This window comes from Sebastes umbrosus, chromosome 9 (assembly GCF_015220745.1).
Source record: "Sebastes umbrosus isolate fSebUmb1 chromosome 9, fSebUmb1.pri, whole genome shotgun sequence".
Taxonomy (NCBI): domain Eukaryota; kingdom Metazoa; phylum Chordata; class Actinopteri; order Perciformes; family Sebastidae; genus Sebastes; species Sebastes umbrosus.
The window spans coordinates 24,515,961-24,531,882 of record NC_051277.1 but is presented as its reverse complement, the minus strand read 5'-3'; the positions used below and the strand labels follow the sequence as shown (position 1 = coordinate 24,531,882).

At 40.3% G+C, this 15,922-nt stretch overlaps 1 long non-coding RNA gene across 1 annotated transcript in view; it reads left to right on the top strand.

Moving 5' to 3' along the window:
- LOC119493794 overlaps positions 1 to 15,922 on the top strand; it is a 133,087-nt gene that overhangs the window by 108,734 nt on the left and 8,431 nt on the right. The gene's annotated exons all lie outside the window — the stretch shown is intronic.

The window sequence follows — 15,922 nt, the reverse complement described above, 5'->3', positions numbered from 1 at the left end:
CACAATTGAAATGGTTAGCTTAAAGTAAAGTATATACACTTGAAATGTTTGCTAAAAGTAAAGGATACACACTTGAAATGATTAGCTAAAAGTAAAGGATACACACTTGAAATGATTAGCTAAAAGTAAAGGATAAATGGTTGAAAAGTGATGCCACTTCAAGTGGTAGCAGTACAAATGTAAACTAGATCAAACTGATTGAACCACTTACAGTATATGTACATTTTTGGTAATTGTTGTAACAATATCAGTTCTATATTATTAATAGTGCCAAATAACATCCAGTTTAACACTAATTCAAATGAACACATTTGGAACATGGTAGGTTGTGTTGATGGCGGGTTACTTGAGGTCATCTGACAGGGCTGTGGGGGTACGTGATACAAAACGGGACCACAGCTGTATAGTATTTATATATATTTTTTATATTTGCTTGTCCATCATGCATGCTTCTGTCCTACATTGACCTCTGCCGTTGTTTACCTGTATGCAGTGAAACACACATGTAGAAGATGCTAAAAATGTTACAGTCAAGGTGGCGACATATATGAGACCGTTACCGCAATACAACACAGTCGCATGGAGAGCTTAGCTGACACAGTGCCTCTGCATGTGCTCCCCAAGCTTATCACTTCCATCTGATGAATGGGGTAGATTGGATTGGGAGGCAGGCATGGGGAGAGAAAAGGGTAGAGGGGCGGGTGGGGGGGGACCAACCAAGGCACCACGCAGCTTAATTCTCCCATGCCTGTTCCTAAGATTATCTGCCACGATTTTCCAACATAAAATAAAGGTAGATAAATAAAACCCAGAACCATACTGAATGAATAACAATGAAAAACCATAAAGGCTTCTGGGCGTCTCCGAGTAATTTATTCACCATTTGCCGGAAGACCTGGAGCGAGAACAATTCGGTGGAATTGAAAGATGAAAAAGAAATAGAATATTATGCTGTCGTTGATGGGTATAAAATTACATCTGCCATTAACTCTAAGGATAATACTACCATGGTAATCAAATGATGCCTCATCAGTATTGATGATTATGTGTTGGACGGGGGGGAAAAATGGCACCTGCATAGTGATAGTGGCGCATGATACTTAAGAGTCTTGTTTTTGATATACAAACTGAGTTTTGCTTAAGGCTGGCCCACACTAAAAGATTTTTCAAATCTTAACAGATTTTGAAAATATGAGACCCCACACATAACGACATGCTATGATAAATGTAACAGTTTTGTTCCTATAGTGTGTGATGAGAAACGACTTGGCCAAAACAGCCACCACACACTAACAAATCCATTCATGGACAACAAGAGTCATGGAGTCATGGAGACACATTAAATAAACACACGCGTTGTTGCCACAAATTAACAAGTTGGTCGTCCATTTCTGAGGTCCATCTTACTACTATTTTATGCTTTGCGTTTTGCATTAGCTTGTGCAGTAGCCGCAGCCATAATGACAGCGATGGTTGTCCTTCCGCTTCAGTTGGCTTGGTTCTCAATTGGCTATTGTACTTTCTAACGTGGCTGTGTCATCGGCCGTCCTTGGGGTTCCCCACAGACAACAGGATATCCGATCATAAATATTGAACATGTTTAATAATTACGATTCGAGATCGGTGCGGCCAGGATGATCTTGGGATGTAAAAACACTCTTAACATACCTCACACCAAAGGAATATCTGGCAAGATAATCTTTAGAACCATCCAAAAATCAGGGCTTTTCTGATGATTGTTGGGAGGGGGAATCAGACCCACAATCGGCTTGATTCTTGTGTAATGTGTACCCGGCAGTAGATCAGATTGACAACAGATTTGCAGTACTAAAACTACTATAAGTTTTCTGTAAATGCCACCTGCTCACATCTCCACAGAAATAGTACAGTCCTTGAAGCCTGTCATATATAATGATGATAATTGAGGGTCACACACACACGCAATGTTGAAGAGTCTGTCCTGTGAGATGAGGATGCTGTTCAAAGGTTAATATCCGCTGCAATCTATAGGCTTCTTATATAAAACATTTCAAATTTGCTTCACATTCAGTTCACAGCAATACAGACAGATGAAACCCTAACTGAGATTACCTTAGGATCAACCTGTCAACCAGCTCTGCTCTGCTTGTTTCTTCATCTCTAATACTAATCAGGTTCATTTGAGGGAAACTGAAACTCAAAATAAGACACAAAAAAAAAAAAAACTGAGAGAAGAAACCACATCTCCACCTTTATCTTCTCACGCGTCTTTCCTTGTCTTATCTGCACGACACTGAATTCAAACCTGAAGTTTAGTGCTGTCAGTGAAGAGATGACACAGTCGGCGCGGCGCAGGGCTGCAGAGCATGATGATAGCTACCACACTCACACAGTGACAGATGGATCAGTACTAACCAGCAGACACCATTAAATTGAACCTTGTGGTGTTGAGTGGAGTAGCTAGTGCAACGAACAGGACACCTCCACCACTACTCATAGAGGAAAGCGCTGTCAGCTGGCTCTTTAATGACCACTTACAGCAGAGGGATGGGCAGAGTCCAGCTCGCACTCTCCCACCTCCAGCAGGAGTTATATGAAGATAGAGCCAGTCTTGGCTTGTTGCCCTTGCCGTCACAGTCTCTGAGTCCGCTTTGCAAAGTCCCACGTCTGGGCTGGAGGGATGGCGAGGGCTGGGCCTGGTGTCTGGAGGCTCGGCGGGGTCTGGAGAAGAGTTATACTCCAGAGGAGCTCTGGAGGTCTCCTGGACATCTGTTTTTTGTGAGTGGGGAAAGAGAGAGAAATTAGTAAGAAGCAAGGCAGGTTCAAATGCTTTTTTTTTTGCATATAAGCGAGTAAATGGTTGCCTTACAGTATCTCGCACACACTCACAGATCTCTCACTCGCACATCTTGTTACAAACCGCTTCGGAATACAAACTACTTCATGCAAATTAGGGGCACTGAGTGCAGAGCCACACATTCTACAGCGTCGCCACCTTTAGCATCTTGCAACCAATCTGCGTCATGCTGACAGACCATATCTTTCTCTGTGCCCTCACTAAAACCAGGAGAATGTCACAGCGCTCACATTACTCTCACAAAAGATGGATGATGCAGCAGCAACATTGCACGGGCTGCAGCTCAATGACTTTGTTAACCTTTTACACCAAACCTGGCCTGCAGCTAGTCGACACAATGCTTATCTTAGCAAGTATTGCAGAGCAGATAACTAGGGCTCTCAGAACCTATTTGTGCACATGTACCCTGAGGACTGTTCAATCTGTCAGAAACACTTTAGATGGACTGCAGCCACTGCATGAAGTGTTTTGTTTTATGTTTGCATGATGTGGGCAAAAAATGATAGTGCTTGTTGAGATTAAAATATTAATGACTTCTTATTTTATAATAAGTACTACTCTGGTTTATTTGGGACTGATGTTTTTTTTTTTTTTTCATGTATAAGCACTAGAGCTGTCAAAGTTAAAGCTATAATAAAGCATTAACGCAAATTTGTTTTAACGCCTCTAATTTCTTTAACTCATTAATGCAATCGACCTTCCGGAAGTTGTACCCGGCTCAGTTACAAAGCTAAAGTGAAGATACTTGTATCATATAAAACTAGAAACGCTAAGGAATCCATTGGTATCCAACCACTAGCTCGTCAAGAAGGAGGTTAAATAACGCTCCAAACTTATTCTAAATTTTGGCGAAGAAATACTGTCGTGGACATTTTCAAAGGGGTCCCTTGACCTCTGACCTCAAGATATGTGAATGAAAATGGGTTCTATGGGTACCCACGAGTCTCCCCTTTACAGACATACCCACTTTATAATGATCACATGCAGTTTTGGGCAAGTCAGCACACTGACAGCTGTTGTTGTCTGTTGGGCTTGAGTTTGCCATGTTATGATTTGAGCATTTTTTTAATGCTAAATGCAGTACCTGTGAGGGTTTCTGGACAATATTTGTCATTGTTTTGTGTTGTTAATTGATTTCCAATAATAAATATATTCATTAATTTGCATAAACCAGCATATTTACCCACCCCCATGTTGATATGAGTATAAAATACTTGACAAATCTCCCCTTAAGGTACATTTTGAACAGATAAAAAATGTGTGATTAATTTGCAATTAATTGCGATTAATCATGACAATCATGCGATTAATCGTGATTAAATATTTTAATCGATTGACAGCCCTAGTAAGCAAAATTGGCTTCACTCACATGCAGAGGGACTAAAGGATAACAGACAAATATTTAAGGATTTCCGATGAAAGAAGTGATCCGTGGTAGCCTAGTTAGGGATTGAGTCCATGAGGGAGTGTTGCTGCAGTGACACTGACAGATTTGTACTTTTGTGTCTTTGAGACACACACACACACACACACACAAGCACCACGTACAGTTTGACAGAGAGTCAGAGACCCTGCGGTCGGGGAAAAATAGACAGGAGGGAGATGAAACAGCAAGGTCTCGCTGGAATATAGTGTTCAATAGATCTGCGACAGCAGTTTGAGGCTTAAATCAAAACAAAAGTCCCTATATATTTCTGCTCTACAGTGACAAGTGACATTCATATTGGATGTACAGTATGGGCAATGCATGTGGGAATAGCGGAACGAGAATCGACTGTGGAAAAGCGGAGCACATGACGATGTATTACAGTCTTCCAATCACTATGTTGGTTACATCAGATCAGACAGGGAATATATACGATCTTGTAAGACTGCTGAACATGACTGATTGAAAGGAGAAGTGATACATTTTAATTTTTAAATCCTCTTCAAGTCAGCTCTCTTTGAGTTGACAACTTTAAATTATAAATAGAATGAATGTGAATTTAAGTAGAGTTGTTCTGATACTGCTACCAGCATTGGAAATGCGGCAGACACTGTCAAAAATGTGGGACTGGGTATCGGTGAATACGGCATTCTATGGACCTATCCAATACCATACTTTATTAGCCCAGAAAAACATCAACTTGTTTCAACCGGAAATGAATTCTTCCTCTTTATTTGTTCATGTTTTACAAAAGGTTTAACCTGAGCCAAGCCATACAACAAAGATAGTAGTCATATCACATCCATTCATGGTCAGTAGCAAACAGCTGTTTCATAATAATAATCGGTATCGGGAAGGAAAAAATGGTTGATACATCTCTAAATTGAAGTAGCTTGGTCTTGGGGAATTATATCACATTTCAGCATTTAGCGTGCAGAATGCGTAAGAATACCTTTCTTGCGTTTGGTGTGTCATTTGTACACCATGTAGTCTGTACTGACTGCAGTGTAAACACATTTGCGTAGACATGCTATGCTCAGAGCTAGTGACGTACAATAAAAAGTGAGAAAGACTGCTTTTGGCGGGCGGATGAATGACCAACAAATACACGACTTTTAACCAGGACACTGGTGTTCGAGAACGATGTTTTGTTTTGCAAGTAACGTTAATAACGTTTGTCACGTGTTTTTAGTGCCGTTTTCCGTACTCATGTCACGTTGGTTCCGTATGTATTTTACTCAGTTTACATACTTATTTCAAGCCCAACCATGACGTTTTTCCTAAACCTAACTAAGTAGTTTTGTTGCCTCAACCTAACTGTGGACATTACCGTTGGTTTGTTCCGTGGCGTACAAATGACACGCGAAAAGCCTAAAATGCGTCCACATGACATGCAGAATGTCCGTATAATGTTGTGCTGTTTATACACCTTCCTGTGAGACCGGATTGCATATTTAGTAGTTTAAGCCCCTATTGCTGCCTTATTTTGTTTCCTGCAGTGATAAAGACCCCCGTCTGCTTATGATAAGGAACCTGAATGCAAAGAAAAGCTAGTAAATTGGCTTATTACGCTTTGCGGAGGAGCTATCCTGTTCTTGAGTATGTGGACTTAAACCAAGTGTTATCACTGGGTACGGCAGGGGATAGTCCTGATCCATCCCCTGCCTCGAGACCCTATCTCTCGGCAAAGCCACACAGACTTGGCCTTTCGCTGGAAGCCACGTGATACAGAGCCGGCAGGACTAGCTCCTTTTTAAAAGGAAAATCTTCTATAGGCAAATTCCTTCACAAAGCTGTGTTTCCCTGAGAAAGAAAACGCTTTGCTGCTCTTTACCCATGGTGTCGCTGGCTAAATCTTACCTCCAATGACTAACAACAGGAGATAGATATGGGTTAGTTTTGAATTGGCACAGGTGAGGCAACTCAGGTCATGATGTTCATGAGTCTGCAGTATTGAAGTCATCAACAAGCCACAGCATTTTGATATAAACACAGATGCCTTTCATTCCCTACAAAGCTGTGGGACAGGATATCACACTTTTAGCAATTTTTGTAGACAGGTAAAAAAAAAAAATCAAACAGCCTCCTTTGAACAAGTCCTTGGAGTGTGAATTTCGCTTCACATCCACATAAGGTTCACTCAGGGTCTACACAAATGAGGCTGTCTCTGGGGAAGGTGATTGGCTGGAGATTGCAGTGGCAAGGGTCCCCACTGAGGGACGAATGTACAATGGGGCCCTGAGGGGCCTGCTGGAGAAGGGCGTTTAGCCTCCAAGTGGCCCCCTGTGGTAACTCTATCTCAGAGGTGGTGGGGGGCCCTCAGCTGGGGCTAAGTGGAGGTGTGTAAGTCAGTGTTCCTCCCCTCCGGCTGTACCACCTCCCCGAGCTGGGAAATAGAATTAGTGACTGATGGTTTTGGTTCTTTTCCTTGCTTCCTCTCTTTGCCGGGTGAGAGCACTTTGTGTCGCACGTTTGAGATAACCTTGAAGAGCAATGCGACAGATAAAAGTGGCACCTGGGTGGGAATTTTATCACTCAGTGGGGAGGCCTTTGCAATCTTTGCACAAGCTTACATGCTTCTCAAACATAAAGTATTTCACAATTTTCAGGGCACTTAAATCATTAGTATTGTTCTTGCTATTTTTTTTTTAAATTTAAGAGGACCTGCATAGAATAGAAACATGCAGAGTTCATTTATTTTGCTGTTTGTGTCACAAAAGCTATCCATAGTGCTGATTCTGGAGCTGTCCAGGGTACTCAGCACCAACATAATACCCAGCCTGCTGCTGGGGTCTGTAGGCCAATACTTTGCCTTTACTGACTGCTCCTGTCATTTCTATCACCTATTAATGTCACTATACCCTCAGTTTGGAGTTTATTAGGTACACCTAGCTAAAACTAATGCAGTCTAATAAATATAAATAAACAGCCCTGCTATAAATCATGAAGGTTAAGATTAAGGGAACACTTAATCAGTCATACACTGTCATACCAAATATCTGCTGTTACCATTATAGATGATAATTCGTACAGTCTTTAATGCACATTTTTTTGTAATATGTACATATCATCTGTCACTTTATGTACATATTGTAACATGTACATACCCGTCACTGTAAATATAAATCCTACTCACTGTACATACAGTATATAGACATCTCCACATTTACATACTGTACATAATCATCCAGTCCATGATTATCCATCCAGTATTTATTTGTTTGCACTATTTGTATTGATACAACTTCCGAACACTTCACTATAGACATTTTTACATTTTTCTAATTTTTGTTATTGTGTTCTTTTATTTTGTTATTTCTATTCTGTGTAAGTACATTGAGAGAGCTGCATAAAACCGGAGTCAAATTCCTTGTATGTATATACTATACACCTGATTCTGATAATGTTCAGTTTTCGTTGAAACTCTTTAGAGGGATGCAGTATGTGGTGCTGCTGGCATGTATTGCATAATGCAGGGAATTGTTTTTGTTATTCGACATACCCTCAATTATAGAAATGTGCAGCACACATTTGGCAAGAGGCAGATTCAAGAGGAAGCGTTCACCCTCACATTCACACCTAGAGGCAAAATATCGTACAGTTTCGGATTCACCCAAACAGCCGCTCTTTGAACTTTACGAGGAAACCCAAGCTCCCATTCTCTCTCTGACATTGGTCAGTATAGCCGTTTCGTAAGTCTGAATTGAGTCAAAATGCACTATTTCATTGAAATATATGGATAACAATTTTTTGTGTGACCACAACATGAAGGGACAGTTCACTGAAAATGGAGGCAGAGTCATTTAAGGATTCCCCCTACTGTTATACTGGTCACCGAAGAATCAGCAGGTGAGGATTGGTGTGACGAGCAGTTCCCCCAGAGGCTCTTGTGGACTGCTTATGCACATTTTCTTTGGGCACAGACATCCAGATGAGAAGCCAAACCTATACAGATCCACCTGTGATCACAACGCGTGTATCTCTCGACCTATGTGGCGATGCATTTGCCTCACAGTAAACAGGGTTTGACACTGTTGCTAAACTAATGTTTCATCAGGCACTGGATCCCACCGGGAGAGTGAGGGTTTCACTAATGCACTTTGACATTGCTATATAGGAACATCACGCTTCATCTCCTGCTTACAATAATATATGTGAACTCATGAACATTGCAGATTCACAATTTATTTGCATCACTGCAGTGACTATGGATACAGGGGGCAATCTACATGACATATATACCAAGTACAGTGTGAGCGTAGGAAAGGATTGCACAGCTGAGAAAAGAATGCCACAGAGTGTACTTTGTGAAACCAGTGTGACACTAATGAGATGTAGGCTTTTTTTCTTCATACTCAAAATATCCACTCATTTCATAAAAATATGCAAATGCAATATAGAGATGTCACGAGAACCAATGTTTTGATGGTGCTCGTTTTTCTACGGTACCACAGGTACAGTAGCTAAATAACGGAGATAACAGCTAAAGTAAACGGAGGTTCCATTATTATATATTACATTATGATGCGTGCAAGCTCTATTCAGTAAAAATGAGGTGAAGGTAAATTTTAACGTTATCATGATGTGTTCATATGTTATCTTGTAAAATTAAGTTTTTGGCAAGAAATTCGAATAAATACAGCTGTTTGAAGGAGATGTTTTCACAGCAATGCAAAATAGATATTAGAGAGGGAATTATGACCCGTTTAACTTCCTAACACTAGCTCTAAACAGATTATAATACATTATTCAAACTACTTATGCCTACTACTACTAAAGATTTTTTCACCAATCAAATATTTAAATAAAAATACAATCAATAATAATAAATTTGCGAAAAACAGTATACAAACGGTGCCATCAAACTTTTCCGACAAAAGAAGGTGACACTTTCAACTTAGCGAAGGACCTCAAAGACAGACAACCCGATTTATTCAAATTCAAGTTGATCGGGTTTCAATTCATGTTAATGTTGTATTAACAACATATCCAAAGTGTTTATTGTTTTGTTTTTGGCCGTAGTGTTTAGAATCGTGGAATTTCACTGGTATTGGTATCGAGAACTAAATTTCTGATATTGTGACATCCCTAATGAAATATGTATCTTCTTTCAAAGTCAAAACATTTGCGCTGCTGTAATTCTGTGTGGTCTTGCACACACAAGTCTAGAGAGAAATGAGATCATATTCTGAGCTAGCAGTTGATTAGCTGGATTGATTTCCTGTTAAGACTCTGCTCCCTAATGACCTTATGAAGTACAACACACTACAAACTAATAAACAAGCCAGTGTCGTTATTTGATTCTGTCTGTGGCGGCGTGCGTTGGCAAGAGGGCGAAGTTCTGGAAACCCTGATACATTTGATACTTCCTGTCAGACGCGTAGATAAGTCTAAAACCGAGTGGGATGAAGATAACAAGGTAAGGCAATGGACTGGCATCGCGCCACTTCATCTTTCACTCTCTGTCTTTTTCCAATCTCTCTCTGTCTTTACTGTATCATTCTCTTTCCCCCTCTTATCTCTTCATCTATCTTTTTGTCAGCATTATCACTTTTTTTTTTACAATGCGGACACATCTGTTCAGTCCTTTCACTGCCACTTTTGTGCAGTGAGCGATGTTGCCTTAAGCCCTGAAACATCAGAGGAGCCAAAAAAAAGCAGGACAATAAAAGAGAATACATTCTTAGGCGCGTTCCAGAGGTTCTTAGCCACTGCCCACAGATAGCTGTTAACATCATTGCTCATTGTTGGAAACATTTCCCCTACAAGGAGAAGTCTAACTTCGTAAAGCACATAAGTGATAAACCCCTCAAACTTCACTTTTCTCAGGCATTGACTGATTTACAGTAATTCACCTTATTGTAGTTGTGCTGAGCATTCTGAATTGGGTTACAATGGCAGTGAAGGTTATTTTCAACTTTAGGAAACAGCACTTTCACAATCAACCTCAGTTCAACAGTGTTATGAAATAAGAATGATGGGGAAGGTTTCAGGTCATTCAATTGATGTGCAAGGGACCACTTAACAGCATAATTCAGCCTTGTTGAAGAAGCGCCTCTTCTTTCTTTCCATGATGAAAAGCGATTAGGCAATACGACACCTTTGCCATTCCTTAATGCAAATCCTCCATTCAGCCCAATTAGCCTTTCTTCCAGAGTGCACACTTCTATTCAAGCTGTCAGTTGGCGGAGCATTAGCCTTCATAACCTGTGTTTGTGCTCGAGGCCCAAAAAGGATGTGACTCTCTCAGCCCTGGCTATTGACTGTCAGACAAGCATGAAGGATTTCAAAATGATGAGAAGTGCCTCTCTGCAATCTGGAACTGAAGAGAGACAAATGTGACAAAAACGAAAATGGCACAAAGTAATGCTTGGGGGTATCGAAGTTTCAAAAGTTAATGGCAGCACATTCAGTGTTATGTTATTTGTAGCTAAGTGTATGATTTTACTTATATAAAATAACATAAAAACTGTGGGATATAACCATAGACTGTATATCAGAAGTGGACGTAGTCATCGTGACGTTAACCATTGGTTTTTGGTCTGTCATTTTGAAGCCTCAAATTCAGCATTTTGGGGCCGTGTCTAGAGGGGAGCCTTCAAACTGCAAAATCTGATCTGAATTCTCCAAAAACCAGCGACTTATCCTCACCTTAACTATTCAAGGTCTATGCCTAACCTTAATCGGTCAAGGTCTATGCCTAACCTTAACCGTCCAAGGTCAATGCTTAACATTAACTATTCAAGGTCAATGCCTAACCTTAACTATTCAAGGTCAATACCTAACCTTAACAGTTTGAGGTCAATACCTAACCTTAACCGTTCAAGGTCAATGCCTAACCTTAACTATTCAAGGTCAATACCTAACCTTAACAGTTTGAGGTCAATACCTAACCTTAACCGTTCAAGGTCAATGCCTAACCTTAACAATCTCGTAAGAGTTTCCCAAGTTTTCTGGTTCCCTTCTAGTCACTACCGCATTTTGGCCGTTGCCACCTTGGTTTTTTTGCATCCAGAAGTGACCCGAGAGGGTGGAGCTAAGTACAATCAAATGCTGAATAAGACATTTTTGGCAACCAACATGATACAATTAACTTTCATGAACTGAAAACACGCTGTGATAGGATTAATGTTGTAAGACGAAAACCGGGACAACACCCATATTCTGCTTTATGGTCTATTTAACTCTAAATGGGACCATAATTTACTAAATGAACGTCATGCTGTATTGAAGAAGACTTGAAACTAGCGATTGAGACCACAAACTCATGTTTACAATGTTTACTGAGGTAATAAATCAAGTGAGAAGTAGGCTCATTTTCTCATAGACTTCTATACAATCAGACTTCTTTTAGCAACCAGAGGAGTCGCCCCCTGCTGGCTATTAGAAATAATGCAAGTTTAAGGCACTTCCTCATTGGCTTCACTTTTCAGACCCGGAGCTTGCCCAGTGGATATAACACAAGACTTATTAACTCTTTATAGTACTGTGATTAGTTTTGTCAATAGCAAGTAGTGTAAGGGGTTCTAATATTAATTGTTAATCGCATATGGTGAGGTTTGGGGAAGCTGCATCTCCTAGAAATTCCAAAATTTAGAGTACAGTTTGCAAGTTCTCAATAACCATCCTGGTAGCATAACAGTAACAGTATGATTTCAGATTCAGCATGCATTTGTTCTGTTTAGTTAGAATCAAATTGACGATTAAGCCACACAGTGTGTGCTGTAGATCCTGGATTTGAGCCGGCGTCTTCCCTTAAAGCCGGTGTTTCCATCACGAGTGCTTTTTCCTGGCTGTGACCTTGTCAGCGCCTTGTCTGTCTGTCAGCTAGCTGCACTAAAAAGGCTAAAGCAATCTGGCAGCCTCCCCCGGATAAAAGGGAGGGGGTGGCAGGAGAAACAAGGGTGGAGGAGGGATGAGGGAGATGTGACCTTTCTACTTCCAGAGAATTGTTTTTAGGGTAAACAGCCTTTCAGAAATGAGCCAAACGACAGGTTGGCACGCACTGTACCACAGACGGAGAGTGTATGCCTGATTTCATTCATCAGTATTCTCCAGACTTCTTATCCATATATCCAGTTTTTTGTTCTGAAATATTTCATGTGCGTAATATAAAATTTCATATTGAATATTGAATATGACAGTGTTGCTCCATAATATGATGAAGAATATTACAAACCAAGCCTTTACTTCAAATATAAAGTCCACATTTTCGGTACATGATGTTTCCACGCTTTCACGCCTCTTTTTTTCTCCAAAGAATAAAGCTGAAAAGCAACGCAGGTATGTGAAAAGAATGAACTTGAAAGCAAAGGCTATAAGGATGAAATCTTTTATTTATTTATTCAAGTCTTTGTAAGTAACTTGTGATTTCACTCATTTACTACCTCGCCAGAATATTGCGGTGTGTCCTCTTGAGTGAGACACAATGCATACTGATGATGTCCTGGCTCGCCAAGGTCAACGCCGCAGCACTGGCGGTGCTAATGCCACAGCTTTTGCAATGTAAAGGCAGGGTCTTTAAAGATGCACCGAGGTCTCCGTGTGCGAGTGGCGGGGGGTAATGAGAAAAAGGCTCAGGAGAGGTCACGTATATGCACGGCATCAGCAGTGATGACTTCATTGAGACACTCTAGTGGAGACAAAAACACACAATCGTCCCCCCCCTTTCTCTCTCCCTCCCGCGCCCACACACACACCAACAGGACGGGCGCTCCCTCAACCAGAAAGGAGACTGAGATTGGAAATAAAGACCATCCTCTGTGTCTGAGGACTGTGAATGGGAGCAGTAATGTTTTCAATTTGAGCCCTGAGAGCAATAATGGAGCTCATTCTACACCACCTAGATATTGTAGTACTGTTCACCTTAAAGCTTTAGGATTCTATCATCCTTCACTCTCTCAATTCTTCTACTTTTTTTCCTCCCTATGTGTGCCATTCATGAAGGGATTAATTTGTGGGATAAGAAGACGGGGGTCTTGTTGAGAAAAAAAAAAAAAGGAAGAAGAATTGAAGAGAGTAGAGAAAAAGGATAAATGGATGAAGAGATGAATATGCCTGTGTTTGACTCGGGGTGTTATTTCAAACGCTGGCCCCTTGCATTTTGAATGACACCTGCTTGAAGCTGCTTCATTCATTCACGCAGTATAAGAATTCAATTTCACAGCAGAGATTGAGTCTCGGGGTTGAGGGGGGCTAGATGTCCTGCATCTCTCAGCGTTAACATGCTAAGAAGCGCTTGGAAACGAAAGGGTAAATTCATTTGTGTCACAAAATGTAATCCAGGTTATTGTCTCAGCCTCCGAGCCTCCATGAGTATCCTTTAAAAGACTTTTAAACACTCACCGGGGAAATAATGTTGCGAGATCTAACTGCTGAGCTAAAGGCAATTGTGAAATATCCAGATCTGAAAAAAAAAAAAAACATGATTACCTTTGTTGACTTGAATATATTGATATTAGAACAGCTGGTTTACCCTTGAAAGACCGCTTTGTCAGTGCTCGGTAAAGAAGGAATTCATAAAGCGCAGAAGTGGTGCCAAAGGTGTCATATAACCTGATCTGAGAGAGAAAACTTACTGTAAGATGAAGCCTCGAATGTCATCGAATAAAAGTCCCAAGGACGTCACGGGAGAGCACTTTTTTTTTAGAACAACAAAGCTGTCACAATGTCACGGCCACAATGCCTTTTCTTTCACGGCTATACATCTGACGAAAGTGCATGCAAGAAGTACAGGGACGCGGTAGTCCGCCTGACCTTTAAGAAAAATGGATTCAAGAGGACAAAAGTGTGAAAAGAGGATGAGAGTGAGGAGAAAGGAGGAGAAGCAAGATGAAATTCTTTTTAAATGAATATACAATGGCAGCCTCCTCACTCAAAACGCTGTTAAATCCGCATGTCTGAATTTCTTGCTCCATCAATCAGAAACAAAAGCCCAAGTCTGTGTAGACAAATTTAACCGCTGATGCTTTTCAGTTTTGCCCTTTATGTCCATTTCTCACCGAACAAAGAGGCATCGGGGCATCATCAAGAATCGCGTATGTGTTTTTTTCGTGCCCATCAAATAACAAAGGACTACTTGTCTGCATCCCTTCGTGCCTATCATTATGTCGCCAACAAGTTAATCCATTTGGCTGCAAAACCCAGCATGTTTTATACTAAAAAAAACACTGTATTTTTATTGACACATTACTTATTGTCTTTATGTCACGAACACATATGAATGTCATCTTTTCAAAAGCGCAGCAGGCAACCACTTTACTCTAAGGCTTTAAACTAAAAAAGCCACGATCAAAGAGCAACACTGAGCGGTTCAGATGATGCCGGTTGATGAGGCACTGATGTCCTTGTGTCGTGTCCGATAAACATGTAGGTGCACTTCACCTCCAGTTTTAATAGTATTTTCCGATATTGGAAAGATTTCAGCATTCATTTTTAAAGGATGGCTGATCCTAAGCGACTATCCATCACTGGACTGTGACCGACATATAAGGTTCAGTTTGATTGGACTGCAAGGACACAGCACAGAGGAGCCACGGCCCCTACGTGTGAGAGATCCAGTGTGTAGGTACTGTACAGTACGGTTTATCATCAATCAGTTCAAACAGAGACACCTCTCTTTGATGAGATTATCATGAGCTAATTAGGGAGGTACTTTATTATTAGTCACTTTAGGGACTGTATAAAAATGATTAGGAGGGCGGAAAAAAGCAAAGGTTTTGTCAGTTTTCTCTAGGGGTGCACCGATACCGGATCGGATATTGGGCCTATACTGACTCAAATAGCTGGATTGGGTATCGGTGACAATGGGGCCGATCTAATAAATTCAATTCTATGTTTATATACTATACATTATATACTGGAATTTCAATTCTTTCTAACTTTACCCAAAGTAGGGATGCACCGATACAACTTTTTCAGTCCCGATACCGATATCGATGGGCTTTGGGTAATGGCCAATACTGAGTGCCGATCCTGGGATTATCATTTGTGTGTAAGGCAACATCAGACTTGACTTAAACACTGCTTGCTAACTTTGTAAAACAACATGTAACAAATAAACAAAGATATACATTTACTGAATTGTTATTTATTATTAAAATAATAAATCAACTTGGTAAAAATCGTCAAAATTAACAGGAATTACAGTTCAAGTGTAAACCTTAGTAGGAAGGTTCTATTGCTCAGTTGCAGATTTCTATTCATTTTGAAGTATAAGAAGTCAATATAGTTACATCAAAGCACTTATTATAGATGGAGCATCATCTTTCAAAAGGGTGTGAAACAACTTCATTCTCCGTCAACATAGAAAGCAGAAGTAGAAGAAATGTGTCATGCCTATAATGCATCGGCAACCTTTTCGCGTAATAGGTGAAATTAAATGAAACATGTTTGACAGTTTGGAACATTATTCAGTTCATTAATGCCTACGTGTGTCCTTCAGTCCGTTGGCAACGAGCCACATTGTCCGTGTGAAAAACCAAAGGTTATTGGCGAGCAGTGTACTTTAACCGTTTGCTGACTTATAGCTTATGTTTTGATATATGTATTATTTTTATTGTATGCATTTAAATTACATATATATGACTATATATAACCTCATCTTAATATAATTTATCTTTATTTTTATTATTAAGATTTCTCTTCAGCAGCTTTAGAGA